Below are 21,066 nucleotides of genomic sequence, written 5' to 3' on the forward strand. Positions count from 1 at the left end.
CGCCAGGGTCCCCCGTGGCCGCTGCTGTGGCCTTTCTCCCCCTGCAGTGGGAGGGGTGGCACATGGAGCCTCTCCTTTCATCTTGTCTCATCGCCGGCGAGGTGGGGGAGCCCGGGCCCCGAGTCTGCTGTCCAATCCTGCGCCGCAGGCTCACGCTGTCACCAAGGGAACCGGGACTGTCTTTCTGTTCATTCCACTCCACCCCCTCCAAGTCCTTGTAAATGCGTCTCTCATGTAACAGGAAAAAAAGAACCATGAGAATAGAGCTTTGCCTGCTGATGGGAACAAAGGACTCTGCCCCAGGGCGGGGCTGCTGTGCTGGCTTCGGGACTGGGACGTCCCGTCCGGCCCCCTCCTCCCCGGGCCTGTGGGCCTCAGGGGCCGGGGATGCACACAGTCCCCGGACAGCAGGTTCTCACAGGCCCAGCAGCAGAGGAAGATGGGATCCGCCACATGCGGAGATGGCGGGAGCAGGCTGCCATGACAACACAGGTAAAGGCCCCGTCTGTACAGGCCCAGCCTGATTTCTGTCTGCTGGGTGGGTAGAGCGTCCTCTTCCCGTTAGAGGGTCGTGGGAGCCCCTCCCAGCCCCTCTCACTCCTCCACTATGACCTGCGGAGGAAATGTGCTTTACGTGGGGATTCTGTGTGTCTGAAACAAACAAACTGCAATGAGACTACACCACCCTTACGATGTGCAATGCAATCTCTTCTGTTCCGTTACATTTGCAGTATATGGAATATGTTATATTTTTTCTCTTCTATTACCTTAAAAAATAGTGCTGGCCGGGTCCCCTAAACTGAAGACATGACACTAGGGGTTGCAGACTTGAGTCTGGAAAACGGCCCGAATTAATGTGCTTGCACCTGGCGGGGTGGGCTCAGACGTTCCCCTTCTCAGTGTCCTGTCTGCCTTCTCCCCTCCTCAGCTTTGAGGCTGAGCCAGAGGAAAAGTCAGCTGAGGAAGGAGAACGGTTCATGATTCCAAATTCACGCCTGTTGGTTCACAGACTTTCGGGGGATCCGCCTATATGTGGTCAGAGGCTCGCTTTCTCTGCTTCCTCTTTTACACAGAAGGAAACGGAGACACAGGGGCTCCCTCCTGCGGTCCCGGCTGAGGGGCAGGGCCTGGGCGGCCAGACCGGGGGCTTCCCCGAAGTCCACTGCTTCCCATCTCAGGGTGGGAAGCGGTGTCTCCAGTCGCAAGCAAGAAATGTTCTTTTTAACGCGTTTTAGTACCGTTAACACTGAAATACGGCAGCCTTTACTTGAGGGCTCTAACGGCTATGCAAAGGCACCAGGATATCATGTCTTTCTTTCTTTTTCTTTTCTTTAAAAACATTTTGTTTTCAGGGATGAGTTAATAGTCTTAGGATTTCCAAACTTCCCAAAGCAGTTCACCTCAACATTTAGAGAATTTTCTGGGGAGATTTCCTCCGGTTTGGAAAGTTTATATACATCGTCAAAAGATTTTTCTCTAGAAATGCATTTCAACTTCTTTTTATTTTCGTTTTCAAAATTGACTTCATTCAATTTAAAATTTTCTTTTTTCTTTTTAGAATTCAGTGCTGCAAACTTCTGAGCTGTAGGTAATTGATAACATGGTAAATCAGGAGGGGCCCAGAGCCATGAGTATAATTACTTACTGAAAAAAATAGAACTCTGCAAAGAAACACAGAATTAGGACTTCCTAGGTGGCGCAGTGGTAAAGAATCTGCCTGCCAATGCAGGGGACACGGGTTCGAGCCCTGCCCTGGGAAGATTCCACATGCCACGGAGCAACTAAGCCTGTGCGCCTAAAAAAGAAACAAAAAAAAAAAAAAAAAAAAAGAAACACAGAATTATGAGAATTCTCACAGGAGTGTAATATTTATTTCAAATTGCAAAAGCTGGCTCTGTGCTTTCCTCTATTTTTTTCTACCTTGTCTTTCTTTTCTTTCCCTCCGTCCCTCCCCTTTCCTTCCTCCCTCCCTTCCTTCCTTCCTTCCTTCTTTCCTTCCTTCCTTCCTTCCTTCCTTCCTTCCTTCCTTCCTTCCTTCCTTCCCCTACTTATTCTTTCTTTCCCTCTCATTCATCCTTGAGGCTATGATCGTCTGCTTTGAAATGTGACCAGTATTTCTCTTTAGTCATTTATACTCTAGTCCAGTTAAATATCCAGGCCGTTCACTTTTCTGTCTGTTCCTTTTTCACCCTCATCACCTTCACAGTGATGAGGTCTGAGCTGCCCCGAGAGCGTGGACTGAGCCAGCACAGGCAGGAATTCTGATGAAATACGGGGAAACGGACAGCATCATTTACAAAGATTCTCTGTAACATGAAAGCACAAGAGGTTCTGGAGATTAGCGAGGGCACGTGGAGTTTGGATGTGACAAACACAGCTGTTAATAATGCCATCTTTCTTCGGGGAAACAAGGCTTCCCGAGGGGTGTGTGGGGGCAGCTGCCGTGGGCCGTGACCTCACTTCTGGAGGGGGGGAAGGGGGAGGTGAGCAGCTGCCAGGCCGTCCACCAGCCTTGCTCCTCGGCCGCCGGGCCGTGCTGACCTCCATTAGGAAGGTGACAGAGCACCTGCCTGAAACGGGGCTAAGGAGAAACCCCACGATGGGTCATCAGCTTTCAATATACAGTCCGCAGACCCGTCATGAAAGGCCAGCCCCTACCGGTCCCTTAGGAGCAGGGGCCAAGGTACCCAAGTGCTGACTGCTTAGAAGCAAGGGACGCATCCCCACGTGGCCCTCCGAGCCCCTCTCCACAGTGCCCCCGTCTCTCTTGCGCACAGACAGCTGCCACTTCCCTCCCCAGGTTTCAAGAACAGCTTGTGGGGCAGAAACTGGTTCTGCAGCTTGTGGTGGTGTCCTTGTCCTTCGTGGCACAAGTGACCTTGGCTGCACGGTTCCCTCTGCTGGGAACACTGTGTCCCCATGCAGTGTCCCTGTGCAGGAAACTGGCTTTGCAAATGTTTTGGAAAGTGGGATACTGGCACTTATAGTTGCATAAACTCTCTTTCAAAGCCACGGTTTAAGTTGGCAAACTCTCACCAGACAAGGAACTGGGTCTTGGAGCTCTGGACTTGTGCTACCATGGAAACCTCCCCGCCCACCCCACCCCGAAGCCCTCGCCCCAGCCAGTGCCATCCCATTAACTCAGAATCTGATGCCGGAAAGAAGAAAAGGATGGATGTGAGAGCGGTCACAGCTTTTAAGAGTCACAAACATTTATGCATGTTATGTAATCACTATTGTTAGAGATAACCATATCATTTCAGGAACTTAGCTCCAACACCTGAAAATTTACAAATTACCTACTCAGATAAATTTTTTTTCAAAACAGTTAATAACAGAAAAAAGAGTAGTTAATACTCTGTCACAGAAAAAATAGCATAATAATTATAATGCTTTTAATAGCCATGCCTTCAGGTAAGAATGTTTTCTGCTGTGAAGTACAGTTCTATGAAAATCTGAACGTTAGTTTGCAGGGGACGAAACAGAAATACCGAAAAGTTGAAAAAAGTTGAAACTGGTTTCCTAGCAGTGAAAGAGGTTGCCGAGATCCAAGGAATCTGGACTGAGGGGTGTGCGGACAGTTGCCGGCGGGAGGGGCATCCCGTCTGCCGTCTGCGTGTGGTTCTCGTTTGGGGGGTGGCGCCCGTCCTGTACAGCCTGTGCTACGGCTGTGTTCCTGGGTCAGGGTGAGAGCCCTGCCTGCAGGGAAGGGACTGACAGGCACCTGCTGGAAACCAGGACCATGGACAGGGGATATGATCTCTCCTTGGACGTGAACTTGATCGGGGTCAAGAGGTAGGTAGGGAGATGGGGACGGGGTGGAGGGCGGGGACGGTGATAAAAGGTTAAAGATGGAGGGATAAGGCAGAATCCTGAAGCCAGATGGGAATGGCTCCCTTTCTCAGGCTTCTGCAGGGAACAGAGCTGCCATCAGGGAAGGACAGCAAGATCGGGGAAGGGTGTGACCACACCTTGGCCAGGGCACACGCGCACCAGCCACATCCCCTCAAAGAGGCGAAACTCAGCGGCATAGCTGAGGCTGTGTGACCCAGAAGGAGACTCTCCTCCAGGACGAGCCTGGCGTCAGGTTGCTCATGACGACGGTGGGTTTAGTGCAAGAGGACGACGTCCAGATGGGGGCCTGAGCCTTTACCGCCCCCAGCACCGCACTGGAGCTGGAGCTGGTCTCCTCTGGGGCGGGGCCTTGTTCACGTCTCAGGAATTCCCTGAGCTGGACGACCTCCCGTGGGAAGCTTGAAACCTGCCAGTGTGAGAGTATTTGCAGCAGAGAAAGCAGCAAACACTACAAACCTGCTGGTGAAGGCTGTGGAGGGGCAGGTGTCAAAGGAAGGAAACACACAGCTCCTCTGTCATCCCACCTGGTGAAGCCCCGCGGGAACAGAAGCCTGAAATAAGGAGGGATTCAAAAACCTTCATGTAGACTCAGTGATGTTGGAAGACGTGCTTCTCAAAGGTGCTGCCTGGAACCCCACTCCGCACAGAGACAACAGCACAAGCTCAGCATCTGAGATGCTCCGTCATGGTCCGGGGCTGCACCGTTGTGCTAATGCGCCCAAAGGGATGCCCCAGAGCTAGATCACAAGGATAACTGAGGAATCTGAACAGAAGGTACGAGGCCTTTCTAGAGAGGCGGCGGCTGAGGGCCACGACCAGGGCCCTGAATCGTGGGATCTGGGCTCCTGGAGTTTCGTGGAGCTGTGGGCCCCTGGTCCTGTGAGATCACAGCTCTGGGGGACACCCTTATTCTTTGAAGACTTCCTGGGAACACACCACCTCCCACCTCCTGCAGCACTGTCTCTGCTCTCTCAGTGCCCTGGTGCTTAAACGAAGTCCTCTCACCCCGGGTGGTGAAGAGGTGGAGGAAGCGGTCACGGTGAGAGTGAGAAGGTTCCCCTGGCAGTTTACACTTCACGGCTCCTCTGACGTGATTCTGTGTGAGCTTCAGGACACCCTCACAAGGCACTGTTTTCCTGTGTTTCACCAAGAAAGGGGCTGTCGGACGGTGTCAGACCCCCCCCACGCCCCCTGGTGCTGTCGCCCAGGCACCAGCCTTCAGCCACCCGCACGCGCTCCTGTGCGCACTGTGGACACGGTCGAGGTCCGTTCACGGGGTTAGACGTGTGCCACCTGATTTTTCTTTTTTCTGGCTTTTACATGTTCCTTTATTCATGCACGATGTGCCAGGCAGGCACTTGGTTCTCAGACAGGGAATGTGAGCGTGAAAGCCGTGGTCCCGGCTGCTGCGGACGTGCACGCTGATGCGGGCAGGTGTGCGAGTGCACGGCTCCACGCGGGGGTGCACGCAGGGTCAGGGAGCCTGAGCCCCGAGCGCACCACACCAGGGAGGACAGGGAGGACAGCGAGGGGTCCCTGAGGAAGAGGAGGAGGAGCAGGATGAAGCCGGTGATGGTGGTCTTCCCTCCGAGGCAGAGGGGAGGGCAGGTTGAAAGCACAGAGATAAGAGAGGGCTGCGTGAAGCGGTGGGACGTGCAGGGGTGGGACGTGTGCTACGGGAAACCATCAGGCATGTCACCTACATTGGACGCTGTTTCTTTTTTGTAAGCCTATTCATTAATTTATTTTGAAGCAGTAATAAAGCCATTGCATGCCAACATAAATTTTTACGACAAAAAATCAGTATATTTTCCAAACTGAACAAAGAAAAAGGGCATTGTTTCATATTTCAGCAAGTTTCCTTAAATGTCTGGTTTAATAGAAAACAGCCGGATTCTCATACGCACTTCTTCATTTCATCTGTTACAAAACTATCCATCGTAAAGTCTCTGGAAAACTCTAATGTACACATGACAGGATGAGAGTGAAAAAGAGAAAACGTCCGCTATTAAGAAAATTGTTTTGATCTCCCAGACTACTCAGAGGGTCTTGGGGATTCTGGCAAATCTGAACCGTGAGAGCTGCTGGTTCAGGTTTGACTGCTCTCTGCACATTGGACTCTCTTAACTGAAATGCAGGGAGAGAAAATGGGTGCAGCCTCTGGAACTAAAGGGACCCCCAAAGAAAAGGCAGTTGAAGATAAAAATGGATTAGGAACTGCTTTACCCTGAAACTGGTAAACTTCCAAATCTTATTCCAAGTCTGGCAGGCTGCAAGCAAACAACAAAACAAGGCAAACAGAACCCTTAAGAAGCTTTTAGTAATTTAATAGGAGACGAATCTGTGATAAACAAACACCTCAGGGACATTCCTGACGTCCCTGGTTGGACTGTTAGAGGACATCCCCGTCCCCCCATCACGGTCCCTCCAAGCCAGGGCCAGGGCTGCACTTCTGGGCTGGACGGATGCAGGGTGGGGGTCCTTTTGTTCTGAGCCTGTGGCCGCCCCTCTTGAAGGAGGTCTCGAGGACATTCTGTGAAGCAGGGGTGGCTTTCCCAGATGCAGCCTCCACGTGTCTCTGGCCTTCCAGGTCTCCTGTCTCCAAGGTGACAGTGGGGCCAAACAATTGGGTTCCCGTTCCTTTGATTTGGGGCCTTAGTATGAATTTTTTTTTCCTCAGAATGTAACAGTTTAGGTTTCTCCTGCCTTACATTAGTGGCATTCACAGCACCAACCGTCAGGTCAAAATGTGATGCAGAATATTCTATGATTTTTTTTAAATAGTTTTTTCCAGTGAAATAGATAAAAGTACCTGAATCTCAGATATGGGTGTTACACGAGTTTGTCAGGGCTGCTGTAACAAAGCGACGCAAACTGGGTGCCTTAAACAACAGAATTTTATCGCCTGGTAACTCTGGAGGCCAGAAGTCTGAGATGGTGTGGGTCGGGGCTGGTTCCCGCAGGCGCCGTGAGGGAGGATCTGCTCCAGGCCCCGCCTCTGCCCCGGCGGTTGCTGGCGGTCCTCAGCGTCCCTGGGCTGTAGGTGCATCACCCCAAGTCCACCCTCACCTTCATGGTATGTGTATCTGTGGCCAAGTTCTACTGTTTATGAGGATACCAGTCATGTGTCAGCAGGGCCCACCCTGCTCCAGCACGACCTCATCCTAACTACTTACATCTCCAACCACCCTGTTTCCAAATGAGGTCACCCTCTAGGCGCTGGGGGTTAAGATAGCTACACAGGAATTTAGAGTGAAGGCAGGTCCACCCATCAGTTGCAGTGAAATGACAGTTGCCATCTTTCCTTTTTAAACTGTAGCTTGTTTTTAGCATAATGTATACCCAGACCTCAGATTTTCAGATGCGAATTCTGTTATCAGCAGTGGGCTCTGTGAAATTTGTGAAGGTGAAAAATAGATTCCAGAACGCTTTGGTCATGCTGGCTTTAGTCCTGTTTTGATCCGCCCACCGTGTTCTGATGCAACACGGGGAAAGAAACGTTTGGGTTCAGTGTGATCAGATGTCCTTTTGCAAAGCTCTGTGACTTTGTTTGGAGCCTGGGTGCTCGTAAAATAGAAGGTCTGAGTATATTGACACTTTAATCGTGCGTGACATTTCCCATCTGTTCTTGTGTCAAGATTTTCTTCCTCTGAAGCTCTCCCATTTCTGTTACCACGGCAAAGCCCGAGACATGTTAGGAAGAAGTTTACTGAGATCGCAAGGACTTTAAATAATTCTTTGAAAGCACAGAGTCAAGTTTGACAGGAAAAGATTTCAACTATATTATTTGATTATCAAATTTTAACACTTTCACTTAAGATGCTCAAAGTCACTGTGTCACTTGAACTTGAAGCTACTGCCTTTCATTTCTTCCCCTGGTGGGATTAGGATTATCAAGAGAGTGACGGGTTTTCATCAGCTTGTCCGGTTTTCTCTCCTCTGAGCAGCACGCCACACGTTCAGCTCAAGGAACACGTATGGTGCCCCTCCTGCATGCCAGGCTGTGTTCTGGGGGTAGAGATACAGGCAGTAAGCAGAGCACAAATCCTGGGTCTGGTGGGCACTGAGCATCGTGGAGGGAGATAGCCAGGAAGCCAAAGAAGTAAATCATTTATAAAACTACATAAAATCACGCACAAGTCAGTTATATATAAAAATCATTTGCTAAGATGTCATAAGCGTGTGGAGGAGAACAAAGCAGGGGTGCAGATGAGGACCAGGGGTGGGGGAGGCCCAGCCAGGCGCTGAGAAGGGGGTTGGAGAGGCCCACAGAGCCGACGGAACAGCAAGGGCAGCCGGCGGCCGGGCGCCGGGGCCTGGGAGCGAGCTGGGAGGTGCGGGCGCAGGTCACACGGAGGGGAGGCCGTCGGGAAGATGGCCAGGGAATTTCCACGGCACCAAGCCTCAGGGAGAGGAGGGGGGACAGAGCTGTGTTCTGGAAGGGCAGTGAGAGGGGCGGCCTGGGGACCGTCACAGTGGGAGTGGGCTCTCCAAGGCCCCCTGGAACAGCCCGTCCCAGCGTTCATAAGCATCTGCTGAGTTTGCAGCCTTGTGTGGGGAAGACGGCCCAGGGGACCATCAAAGTCACTCTGAGCAGGGGATGACCTTGCCCCCTGGGAGGAGGATACACATGTCCGTGCGTGTACATGCACCTCCTCCCCATGCACACACACGTGCACACACACACACATGCACACTTAGACAAGGTCAACACTGCCAACCTGGATGAACTGCAAAACCACTATGTAAGATTATTAAAAAAAAAAAAACATTATGTAAGATTCGGTAATGGGCCTCACCAGCAGTGATTATGTTTCTGATGTTTGTGAAATGTACACACGTTGGAACATGAGGCACAGAGAAGGAAACCATGCTATGTCAACCATTCTAGACACAGCAAGCGGTCACTCCGCACTCACTAGAGTGGCCATAATGAAAAAGACCCAGCAACAAGTGTCAGCAAGGATGTGGAGAAATCAGAGCCCTTGTAGGTACGGGCGGGAATGTAAAATGCTGCAGCCGCTCCGGAAAGAGGTTTATAGTTCCTTAAAAAGTTAAACCTTGAATCACCATATGACCTGGAAATTCCACTTCTCAGTATATTCCTAAGATAATGGGAAGTATATGTTCACACAAAAACTTATACCTGATTTCACAGCAGCATTACTGGTAATGGTCAAGCAGTGAAAACAACCCGAACGTCCATCAGGTGGTGAACGGATACTGAAGATGTGGTCTGTCCACACCGAGGAATACTTGTCAGCCATGAAAAGGAGTTCAGTTCTCTTATCTGCTACGACACAGATGAACCTTGTGGAAACATTATGCTGAGTGAAAGACTACATCTGAGTCTATTTGTATGAAATGATTCTATTTGAAGGAAATATCCAGAATAGGAAAGGCAATCATATCAGTCCGCTGGGGCTGCCCTAACAAGAGAGCACTGGCTGCAGGGCTTAGACATTTATTTCCTGAAGTTCAGAGGCTGGCACTGCAAGATCAAGGCGTCGGCAGGGTTGGTTTCTCCCGAGGCCTCTCTCCTTGGCTTGCAGACAGCCGTCTCCCCACTGTGTCCTCACGTGGACTTTCCTCTGTGCACCTGCATCCCTGGGTCTCTCTGTGCCCACATCTCCTCTTCTCATAAGGGCAGCAGTCAGATGGGATTAGCGGCCACTCTAAGGGCCTCTTTTCAATGATCCCCTCATTAAAGGCCCCATCTCCAAATACAGTCACATTCTGGGGTCCTGAGGTTAGGACCCCAACATACGAATCTGGCAGGGAGGAGGGGGCACAATTCAGCCCCCAGCATCTTTAAAGGCAGGAGCGGGTTAGTGGTTGCCAGGGGCGAGGGGGGAGGGGCATGGGGAGCGACTGCTAACGGGCAGGGGCTTCCTCTTGGGACAATGCAAATGGTCTAAAATAGATTCCGGTGACAGTCACACAGCCTTGTGAATATACTGAGAAACACAGAATTTTTCACTTTAAGAGGATGACTTTTATGGTATGTGAATTATATTTCTCAATTAGCAAGTAGCACTCTGCTAACCTCCAGAAGAGGGTCATGCGGGCGCCCATGGGAGGAAAACAGGAGGAATAAGGACAAGATCATGGAGACCGTGTCTCCCGGAGCTCTCCAGGACCCCACCGGCCGCTTTCCTGGTCCCTTTGATAAGCCACCTGCTAAGGACTGCGCGCCAGCGTTGCCGGGCTCCGAATTCCAGGGAGGAAAGAAAGCAAAGGCACAGAACAAAGGCTCCGTGGTGGCTGAGTTGCCGGGGCCCAGCCCTGGCGACGGTTCTGCGGGCGGAGCGGGCCTGAACTGTGCTCGGAGAGACGATTCCCTCCATAGCGTCCCGCTGGAGAGCCTGGCTCTCCGTTTCTCTGTCTGCCCACAGCCTTCCTCTTTTGTAAAAATCATCCTTCCTGTTCTGAGCCGATTCTGTGCCCCGAGGGGGGCGGTTTGTGGAGGCCTCCTCTGCTGGGCAGACCCCCCAGCCTTGGGGAAGGGGGCTCCCGCGGGCGCTGCAGGCTGCCGTCTGCCCGCGCATCCTTCTGGCTGTGAGTCTGCACAAACGGAACACCCCAGCCTCCCACCCAGCGTCGTGGGGACCACGTCTTGTTAGGTGTAGGGGAAACCACAGCGTGAGCCGTGTCCTGGAATAAAAATCACCCTCATCCAAAATCTGATACATTTTTTAAAATGTGTGACTTAATACGTCGCAAATCTTGAAAGATCATCCAAAACAGCGAATGGAAAGAGTCCCAGCGACAGACATTTTCACGCCGCTGGAGACAAAGACCAGGCGGCAGAGCAGGTCCTGCTGGAGCAGGGAGTAGCTGTTTGGGTCCCAAGTTGAATCTGTGGTCTTTACTATTTCCCTGTTTAATGTCCTCAGCTCACATGTGACAACAAGGCCGTTCTTAGTGGCAGAAAACATCCCTGTGCATTTACACTAAAAACCTACAGTTCCGGCAAAATTAAAACCGTAAGAGTATAGATTTGCAGTTTCTAACAGACCTTTCAGAAAAAAGGCCACTTTTCTTTACATCCATGCATGTGAAAAACTCGCACAGCTCTTGGTCATCCACAGTCACAGAAGAGAACGTGAATTGAAAGCAACCAGTAATGCAGAGAATCCAAAGACGTCGCGTATTTCAAGCTCTCTCCCTGCGGGACTCAGGATCTGCACCAAGTGGCCGAGGGAGCAGCGGCGCCTTGGCCCATGGCGCCCCCTGGAGGAGGAAAGGGGAAGCGACGCGAGGCGGGCGGGCCGTCCAGGTGCGGCAGGTGTGAGCAGGTGCGCTCCTGGACACGCCCGCTGTGTGCACACAGGCGGCCCCGGCAACGTCCACATGAATGATTTCAGGCTGTACAGATGCTCGGGGGTCCTCTCAATTTCAAGTTGAGCAACTTGCATCCAGAGAAGAGAGGCTGTGCCCCACCCTGGCTCTTTGAGGCCAGGATCCTGGAGGAGGGAGACTCTAGTCCCTTCCCCTCGTGACCACTGGTGCTCGCGGGACTTTAGGGCGCGGCAGCCAGGTCCCAGGATTCGGTGGAGCGAGTCTGAGGCCATCCCAGAGCTTTCTGTCTCTTTATGGGGGAGGGCCAGGGTCTGCAGCCCAGATGTGTGGACGGTTTGGGAACACTGGAGAACATTCCACAACACTGCACAGGGTGAGCCGGCAAAGGCCAGAGCGGGGCCCAGGTGAGGCTGGGGCGTGACTGGAACGCAGGGGTTGGAAGCTTGTTGGAGCAGGTGGTAACTGTGTTCGTGTTAACAAATTGAATTCGTGGTCTTTAATGTTTCTCTACTCGATTCCTCAGCTCGTATTCTGCACTGTGTGGCTTGGGCAGCGTTGCTTAACCCCTCTGTGCTGAGGTGTGTGGGCCTGTAAATTAGGCTAATACCCGCACCTACATCTTGGGTTGCCGTGAGGGTTTAATGGGTTCATTTGCGTGAAACACTTGGAGCTGGGCCTGCGCTGGGCACACGGCTACCGCGAGAAGCTGAGGTCGTGGAGGTGGTGAGGATGAGGCGTTGGAGCCAGTCTAGCGCGGGTTCTGGGGGCACAAACACCATCTTGTCAGAGCGGGTCACACACAGCGGAACTCAGTAACAACACCACCTCTGTCCTCACTCGGGGCCGCAGAAACGAAACCTGGGCGAAGCTGCTAGTTCCTCTGCTGTTTCTTTATCTCCCGTCAGCTAGATTAAGCAAAATAAATAATTTTCCCCTTATTTTGTTCATAGATTAAAAGATACAAATGGGAGACCCACAAATTTCTAAAAAAGTTAAAACCCCAAAGTATCAATAGGCCCTGCCACCCCAAAGAACCACCCTGTGTCTGAAATTAACGAACTTACAAATGCACACGAGCAGGAACATGTACACAGAAACACACGTACGTGAGAATACAAGAGCATACACACAGAGACCCACGCAGAGACCCACACATGAGCAGACACACAGACACACACACGTGAGCAGACACACAGACACACACACACTTGAAGGAGAAGAAGACAGCGAAAACAAGTGACCAGACACAGAAAAGACTCAGCACTGCAGGACAGGGGAATCAATTTGAGGCTTAGAGGGAAACAGTATCATATGAAACAAATTTACTTTTTAATACAGGAAGAAAACCTTAAAGGCCTAATCCATAGTCTCAAAAGATTATTTCATCTCCAGAGCAAGATCAGCAAAGCTTGCTTTCAGATGAAAAACACTATTTCATTTTTAAAAGCAATACAAACGATAACAACTGCATTTACCCTCCAACCCGGCAAGCCCACTTCTGGTAACCGATCAGGAAGGTATACCTGCACAAGGACAGAGCTGTTAATCTCAGAGCTATTTGTAATAGTTTAAGGCTGGAAACAACCAAAATGTCCATGAATAAAAGGCTGGATTTGAAGCTACAAAAGAAAGAGGAAGGCCTCTGTGTACTGAAACAGTAAGACCTCCAAAATGACCCCAAACCAACAAACCAACAAACCAAGTGGTTTCAGAACAGAACAAAGAGAATCTACGTCTTGTGTACTGTAGGTGGGAAATAAGGATATAGGTATGTATATATATTTGCAAAAAGAAACAGATAAACCAGAAACGTGTGGTTCCATGGTTACCTCTGGGGACAACTCAGGGAGAGGAAGGATGGAATGAAAGTGAGACTTCAGCCATTAATTCTCAAATCCTCCTTGATTTTTGAATCATGTAAATGTGTCATGTAATTAACCGGAAAAAGCAATCCCTAAAATTGAAAGCCATAGCTAGTGAAGCTAATTATATATCAAATTGATAACATAACCACATAGAGAAGGTACCATTTTGTGGGTCTGTAAAAGCATAGTTGTTTTTTCTTTTTCTGTTTCTTGGCTGTGTTGGGTCTTCGTTGTTGCGTGCGAGCTTTCTCTAGTTGTGGCGCAGCAGGGCTGCTCTTTGTTGCCGTGCTCTGGCTTCTCATTGCTGTGGCTTCTCTTGTTTCAGAGCACAGGCTCTAGGTACACGGGCTTCAGTAGCTGCAGCACGTGGCCTCAGTAGTTGTGGCACATGGGCTTAGTTGCTCTGCGGCACGTGGGATCTTCCCGGAGCAGGGATCGAACCTGTGCCCCCTGAACTGGCAGGCGGATTCTTAACCACTGCGCCACCAGGGAAGTCCCAAGCATAGTATTTTTATGATTTACATTTTTATGAGTGCTTAGAGGAATACAGTCTAAGTACAAAGGGAGTTACGAAGAAATCTTAAACATCATATAGTCATTTTCTTAGTAATAATGTTGAAATTATTATTCTGAAACTATTTCATATTGATAAATGTTATTTAAAAGAAATGGCATGTTAACATGGTGGATTAAATAGACTGATTTTAGAATACCAAGCAGTCTTGTATACCTGAAATAAAACTTAGTTGGTTATGCTGCATTTTAAAAAATGTATTGCTAGATTTTATTGGCTAATATCTTGTACCTACACTTGACCCTTGAACAACATGGCTTTGAACTGTATAGGTCCTTCAGTGGGTGAGTAGTTAAACAACCACACTGTGGAATATTATTCAGCAATAAAAAGGAATGAACTGTGAAGCCACTCAATAATTTGAGTGAATCTTCAGAGAATTATGTTGAGTGGGAAAAACCAAGCCCGCAAATGTTACATACTCTATGATTCCATGTCTATAACTTTCTTCAAATGACAAAATTATAGAAACGGAGAACAGAGTTGTTGTGGCCAGGGGTTATGCAGGGAATGGGGGCGGGGAGGGGTCATAGATGTGGCTACAAAAGGGAAGCACGAGTGACCCTTTTGGGAATGAAAACCTTCTTATCTTGATTTTATCGATGTCTGTATCCTAGTGGTGATGGTGAAGCATAGTTTTGAAAGACGCCACCACTGGGTGAAATTGGTTAAAGAGTACACAGGCCTTGCATCATCTGACTCTACAAACATCTCAAGATGGAACGTTTAACTAGAAAGTAAATTATATATATGTACAAATGAATAAATTATATACATATATCATGTAAGATATATATTTGCCTATGAAATGCTTTAAAACACTCCTTAGATCTGAACAAATTGGAAGACACACAATATTCTTGTATAGGAAGACTTACCAACATAAAGTTGTCAATTCTCCCTCATTTTCAAAATATTATGCAATTCCAAATAAAAACCAACAAATATTTCCCCTGAATGTAGACAAATTGATTATAAAATTTTATAAGCTATAAAGTTTACATGAAAATAAACAAGTAAAAATAAACAGGAAAATGTTGAAAAATAATTTAGTTTGGGGTGCAGGGCTAGCCCTTCCAGACATTTAAACATAGTATAAAGTCCCTATAAACAGAGCAGAGTAGTAGAAGCGCATCACTGGAACATAACAGAAAACCAAGAAGTCGGCCCAAGTGCATATGGAAATGTAGAATGATGAATGCGTCATCTTAGATCTTAGCGGGAGAAAAGATGGGCTATTTGCTAAATGATGTTGAGACACGTGGATAGCCTTTGGGAAAATGTAGATTAGATCCATAGTATCCCATGCTGTACCCGGGATAAATCCCAAAGCTTCAGAGAGCTGAATGTCCAAAGTGAAGCACCTGGTACCTGAAGAAGTGATGAGTGGTGTGTCATGCTATCCTAGAGCCATACGTGCATAGTGCTGAATTCTGAGGCTGTTCCTACGAAGGGACCTGTGCACCGCTCCTACTGCTGAGGGCTGGGGGTGTGATACCTGGGTACAGAAGTCAACTGCATGGACTGGGCACATTTCCACTGGCTGGTGCCCAGGCAGTGAGGGCTCTTACTGCGGTTCATGGCACTGGGTATCCAAGATCCTAACTCTTGTGAGAGAAAGAAACCTCACTGAGGCGAACTTCCTCAAAAGCGAAAGGATTAAAAAGGACAAAAGCAGCAAGAACTTAAAGTGCAGTTACATATTTGATTTAAATAACAGTGATACAGTAAGTCCTCTACATACGAACCTTCAGGTTGTGAACTTTCAAAGATGTGAACACGGGTTCGCATGTCCAATCACGTAAGTTAGTTCAGGTGTCTGGTGTACATTGTCACCTATGTGCATCCTCTACAAGTGGTTGTGCTTTGGTGTACCTTACTGTACAGTACTGTATAGAGTAGAGTAGTACAGTATCTTTATTTCAAGCCCAGGTTGTTCAGAAGCAGGCGTAAAAGCAGCCGTGATGTAGCTGGTACTACTGTACTTTTCAAAGTACTGTACTGTAAGATTAAAATGTTTTCTTTATTTTTTGTGTTTGTTATGTATTATTTGTGTGAAAAGTGTTATAAACCTATTACAGAACAGGACTAGCTGATTGTGTTAGTTGGGTACCTAGGCTAACTTTGTTGGGCGTACAAACAGATTGGACTTACAAACGCGTTCTTGGAACGGAACTCGTTCATATGTAGGGGGCTTGCTGTACTCCCCAGGTCTGAAAGAGATACAAAATGTCTTGATCTGAGACCAAGGACCGCCCTTCTGGGGAGGAGAGTTCCCGAGCTTGGTGGATGACTGCTCACCGACCACCAGGAAAAAGTGTTATCTCCATTTTGGAAAGTGAATGTTTCTTTAAGTTGTTCCTCCTATTTTGCCCTGAGTGAGGGTAGAGAGTGATCAGGAGAGGTCTGTGCCTCCTTCTGCTTTCTTTCTGCCGGCTTCCTGGGCCCCAAAGTGCAGTTTCTCAAGGTTGAGTCAAAGAGATAAATGTGGTTCTCAAAGACGACTCTAAATTACCCTCGGCAATGGGTTGTCATATATTCTCCCTTTCCCTGACTATTTGATTACGAAATAATAAGACTGCTGTTCATGCCCGCTTGTGGGAATTAACCTTATTTCTTTACACTTACAGCTTGTTTATGTAGAACTTTTCTTAACAGAAGAATCATCTATGATGTAAAATAAGAGGGTAGAGACAACTTTTAATTTATTTTTTTTAAAAATCATGACCTTATTGAGGTGTAATTTACACACAACAAAAATTCACCCATTTTAAGAGTACCAGTGGATGACTTTTGACAAATGCACATCTCTATGAAACTTCACCCTAATCAAGATATAGAATATTTGATCTCCCGTACATCCCCTGTGCTCTGGGCACTGTTTTAATGATTAATTCCTAATTCTGTAACGGGATATTTCTTTTAGCACGACCCTGAGCTCCACAAGGACAAGCACAGACCATGAAACCCTCTGTGTGTGAAGATGCTCCATGAGAAGATGAGGAAGAAACAGCTGCAGATGGAAACACCTGATCTTGAATTTCAACAGGAACTTGAGAATCAAAAGAGAAAGGTATTCTGTTGTCTATTGTGCTTTTAGGCTGGATGTGTTTGCTGCCTTTAACGTGCTTTGGGAAGCGACTTTCAGGCTTTCCATTCTTAGCATGTGCCTGGTTACATTTCATCTGTTTTGTTACCATGCAAGCTCTTCCAGTTGGGTTTTATTTAGACCCATTTCCCAGATGAGACCTTGGCTGGGAGAGGTTTGAGAACTGACCACGGGCACGGCTGGGTGGTGTTGGAGCCAGCGTCTGCTCCAGGCCTGTTCTTACTCCTCATAAAACGAGGTCTCACCGGCGGCCACCCCACCCCCGACCCCTGCCGTCCCTGCTGCCCTGGCCAGCCCCGCCACCCACCCCCTCCCTGTCCAGGCCCAGCATCCTATGCCCATTTTGAGTCGTCTGGCCAGGACTAGTCCTTCCTGTTTCCAGCTCTGGATCCCTTCTCTGTCTGAGTTCCTTCTCAAGGCTCCCCGGACAGGCTGCCTGAACATCTCAGACATGTTCAGACTCTAGTATTGATCCTTTCTGACTCAAGATTCCTTCTTAGTGGATTGCCCGCCCGCCGCAGGGCTGGGCCCACCCGCCATCCCACCCTGTTCTGGAAGCTGTTCATCTCCTCCCAGTGGCGCCACACACACAAAACCACCTGTGAAGCGTGCCGGCTTCGCACCTCGTGCTGGCCACTGCCCCCCAAGCCCCCGAGCTCCGCACACATGGGGGCCTTCTCTAGAGCACGTGACGCATGCACTTGGAGCCTTTGTGGAGTTTACTTGGTGCTGATGAGAGACAAATAATAAAAATTTATAAACAAAGATGAAAAAATAAATTAGATGGTAAAATGGGAGAGGATACATGCTGTGAAAAAATATAGGGCAGCTTAAAGGGTATTTGGGGTGCTGGGGAGGGGGTGGCCCTCTGGGTCTCTGGGTCCGACCACCCCTGGTGAGGAGCGGCCAAGGCCCTGGGGGGGGTGTGGTGTGCAGGGAGCAGTGAGGACACCAAGGCGTTTGGAGAGTAGAGACGCCGTGTTCAGGGGAGGCGGTGGGGATCACGTGACTACAGGGCCCAGAAAGGACTTTGGCTTTTTTCTGGGTCACATGAGGCGCTTTTCAGGGTTTTAGCAGAGAGGGGCATAGACCATTAACAAGTTCACAGATAATTCCCAAACTTCAGAATCCAGTCTAATGCTTCCAAGTGTTTTTGCCTCTTGCTGTTTGGGTGTCCTCAGGTGTATATATGCTGCGTTCCCTTTGACTGCGCACATCGAGGGCTGGAGTGTGTCTGGAATGCGCTATCTCCTAAGATGCAATGGCATTTTTTTGGCTGCAAGGCTTCTGGGGTCTTAGTTCCCCGACCAGGGTTCAAACCCAGATCCGCGGCAGTGAAAGCGCCAAGTCCTAAGCACTGGGCCTCAGGGAAGCCCCGGCGCGATACCTTTGTGAGGTTGTGGAGAGACATCACATCTAAAGAGAATCCAGTGTGCATCCCGGCCACAAAACCTGATTAACTGGGCACTGGGCACGTGCCCACTGTCCCGGGCAGGTGCCCACTGTCCCGGGCAGGTGGCTGCTGGGATCCGGACCCTGCCCAGGGCGGTTGACAGGCCTCGGTAAGTGGTGGGGGGCGAAGGGCCCGTGGAGGACCACGCCTGTCATAAATGAGCTCTCTGTTATGGGCTGAACTGGGTCCCCTCAAAAAAGGTGCTGAAGACCTACCCCCAGTAACCCAGGCAGAGGGTCAGGGAAGATGTCACTAGTGAAGAGGTCTTCTTGGAGGGGGTGGCCCTGATCCAATGTGACCGTCGTCCTAATGAAAGGGGATATTTGGGCACAGGCAGGAGAAGGCCTGCGAGGAAGGAGGCAGAGACTGGGGGGCGCCTCCCAGCCCTGGGCCATTGAAGACTGACTGCACCGCTGAAAGCCGGAGGGGGCGGGAAGGGTTCTCCCTGGCCTCAGACTGCTGGCCTCCAGAAGATTGCGTTTCTGTTATTCCAGGCCTCCAGCTGTGCTGCTGTGTCAGGCCTTGCTCAGAAACCAGCACTCTCTCTGGTGCAGCACGGACGGCCTCCGGGGGGTGTGTGCACGTTTGCTGGGAAGTCACATAAAACCTTGGATTTCCCCCTACCTGCACCCCGTCCGTACACAAACCTTACGGCTCTTTGCCATTTGCGGAACCCTGTCCCGAGGTCACCACCCCACGGCCCCGTCCAGGCCACGTCACCTGGATGATGGTGGCCCCCGTTCCCGGCCCTGCTCCGCCATCAGCCACTGCGGTCCCACCTGCCCAGTGGCCGCACTCCGTCTGGTCCGCTCCCCTGCCTTTTTTGGCCTCCGTGTTGCCTCCTTGTTGGGTCCCCTCGTCGATCCCAGCTTAGGACCTTTGCCCAGACAGCTGCCTCCTCCCCCTCACCTCCTTCAGGTCTTTGCTCACCTGCCACCTGGTTGAGGGAGCCACCACCTGCAAGGTCCACGCGCCCCGCTGTGCCACGTAAGGTACTTAGTGTGCTACGCCGCTGGACCCCCCCCCCCAGCTCCATGGGGGGAAAGGTTTATCTGTTCGATCTGTCTTGTTCACCCGTGTTTCCAAAAGCCCGGAACAGTGCCTGCCACACAGGAGGCGTTTAAGAAATGTTTTTGAAGGTATGAACAGCTGCACGAATGAAAAACAGTTAGTGTTTCTGCTAAGTGTGTCTGTAGCTTATAGCACAGTGTAACCTGGGCTTGAACAGCTTCTCTGTCTCTACCGAGGGCAATTCTGTACAAAGACAACTGCAAAAAAAAAAAAGAAAGAAAGAAAAAGAAAAAATGAAAAGGAGAAAAAAAAGAAAAAAAAAAGAAGACAACCGAAGACCTGAAAGCGTGGGTTCCTCTACCCCACTCCCGACCACCACCCCACCTCCACCCCCAGGCTTCACCCCGTGGAGCTTGCTAGGCTTCCTCCTGGCACCAAGGAGCATGATTTCGTCATCCCACGTGCACTGAAAACTCCAGTCTGCGCCCCCCTCTTTAGGAACCATGTGAGCTTTGGCGTGTCTGAGACGCTAACGGATGCTGAGAGCAGTGGGCCTCCGGGGGTGGGCCCTGGGCCAGCCGCATGGGCGCTCGTGGGAAACACGTTGGGAATGCAGAGTCCCAGGCCCAGCCTGCCCTGCTGAATCAGAGCCTGGGGCAGGGCAGGGCGGGGAGGCAGGGCCTATAAACTGCTGGCAGGAGCTCCAGGTGATTCTGGTGGGCCCCCCGAGTTCAGTGAGCAGAGTGGGGTTAAGTAAACATCAGCACCTGAGGACTTTGAAGGAGATCCTCACACCTTCAGAAAGCTCCTTGATGTGGAGATAATTCCGCAGAGCGCTTTGCTCTCCACCCGACTGGAAGTCAAGCCCGGAACCCATTCCCGGCAACGGTTCACCCCCCACACCGCCCCCCGACAGGCACCTTGATGGGATTAAAAAAATACACCTAAACCCTTTCTGTTGACAATACTTCGTGTCAAATACCGCTGTCCTCGCGGGGGTCCATTTGCATTCTATTAATATGTGCATAAAATGTTGTCTGGTCTGAGCCCAAATACACAGACTGCGAAATCAAAGAGAGCCTCTTCCCACCTTTTGCTGGCTTCCTCCAGAACAGTTATTTGTCCTAAAACAACTTCCTCAGGGAATTTCCTTTCTAAAAGAAACTCCTCTCCATTTTAAAGGAAAATTACCCCTTATTCCCGGCTCCTTGACCAATTTCTGACGGGGAGGCCTCATGAGAGGAGGGTGTTGCAGCTGGCATTTTCCTGCCCTCCTTTTTAAAGCTGTGGCTGAGGCACTTTAGAAAATATTCTGAGGAAATTCAGTGACTACAAAGGACTTGCATTTTGTGTGGAATTTATATGAACACCTAACTGATGCTTTCATTTGGGGGCGGGGCAAACAATTACTGAAATGCAGTAGATGTTCAAGCATGTTCCTATGAGGAAATTATAAAAAGATCTCTAATCAAATATTTATGGACATTAAAGAATAGGTTTCCTACTCAAAATAGCATGCCATCTTGAAAGCAGGTTAAAAAGTGGTACAGAGAGTAAAAATAGGAAAACACATCAACTTTTAATGCAAAGGTTTAAAGTGTTTAATAATGTTTAACAAATATTGTTGATACATTTTTGATGCTTCCAAGAAGTTAAAATAGGGATTTTTTTGGACAAAAACTTCCCATCTCTGAGACCAATTTATTGAAGATCTTAAAGGCGTTAGAGGACTTATTTAGTCATCTCATCTTTCTCATGACCAAGGAGGTGAAACTCTTAAAGTTTGTACAATTGCAGAGTTAGGTGGAGTTTAGAAATTGTTTGGCCCAGTGTTTTATTTTCTCAGTAGGAGAGCGCTGAGAGGGGTTTGCCGAGGCTGGTCCAGAGTCCCTCCCAA

General features: G+C 49.5%; 1 long non-coding RNA gene across 2 annotated transcripts in view; it reads left to right on the plus strand.

The window, feature by feature from the left end:
- The first annotated feature begins 384 nt into the window (after positions 1-384).
- Positions 385-21,066, plus strand: part of LOC130855988 (uncharacterized) — a 51,634-nt gene continuing 30,952 nt past the window's right edge. For both annotated transcript variants that reach the window (XR_009054410.1, XR_009054411.1), the window contains exons 1-2: positions 385-492; positions 16,523-16,669. This is a non-coding gene — a long non-coding RNA (uncharacterized LOC130855988). The remainder of the gene's footprint in view (positions 493-16,522; positions 16,670-21,066) is intronic.

The sequence above is a fragment of the Hippopotamus amphibius genome, chromosome 6 (assembly GCF_030028045.1).
Source record: "Hippopotamus amphibius kiboko isolate mHipAmp2 chromosome 6, mHipAmp2.hap2, whole genome shotgun sequence".
In the NCBI taxonomy this organism is placed as follows: Eukaryota; Metazoa; Chordata; class Mammalia; order Artiodactyla; family Hippopotamidae; genus Hippopotamus; species Hippopotamus amphibius.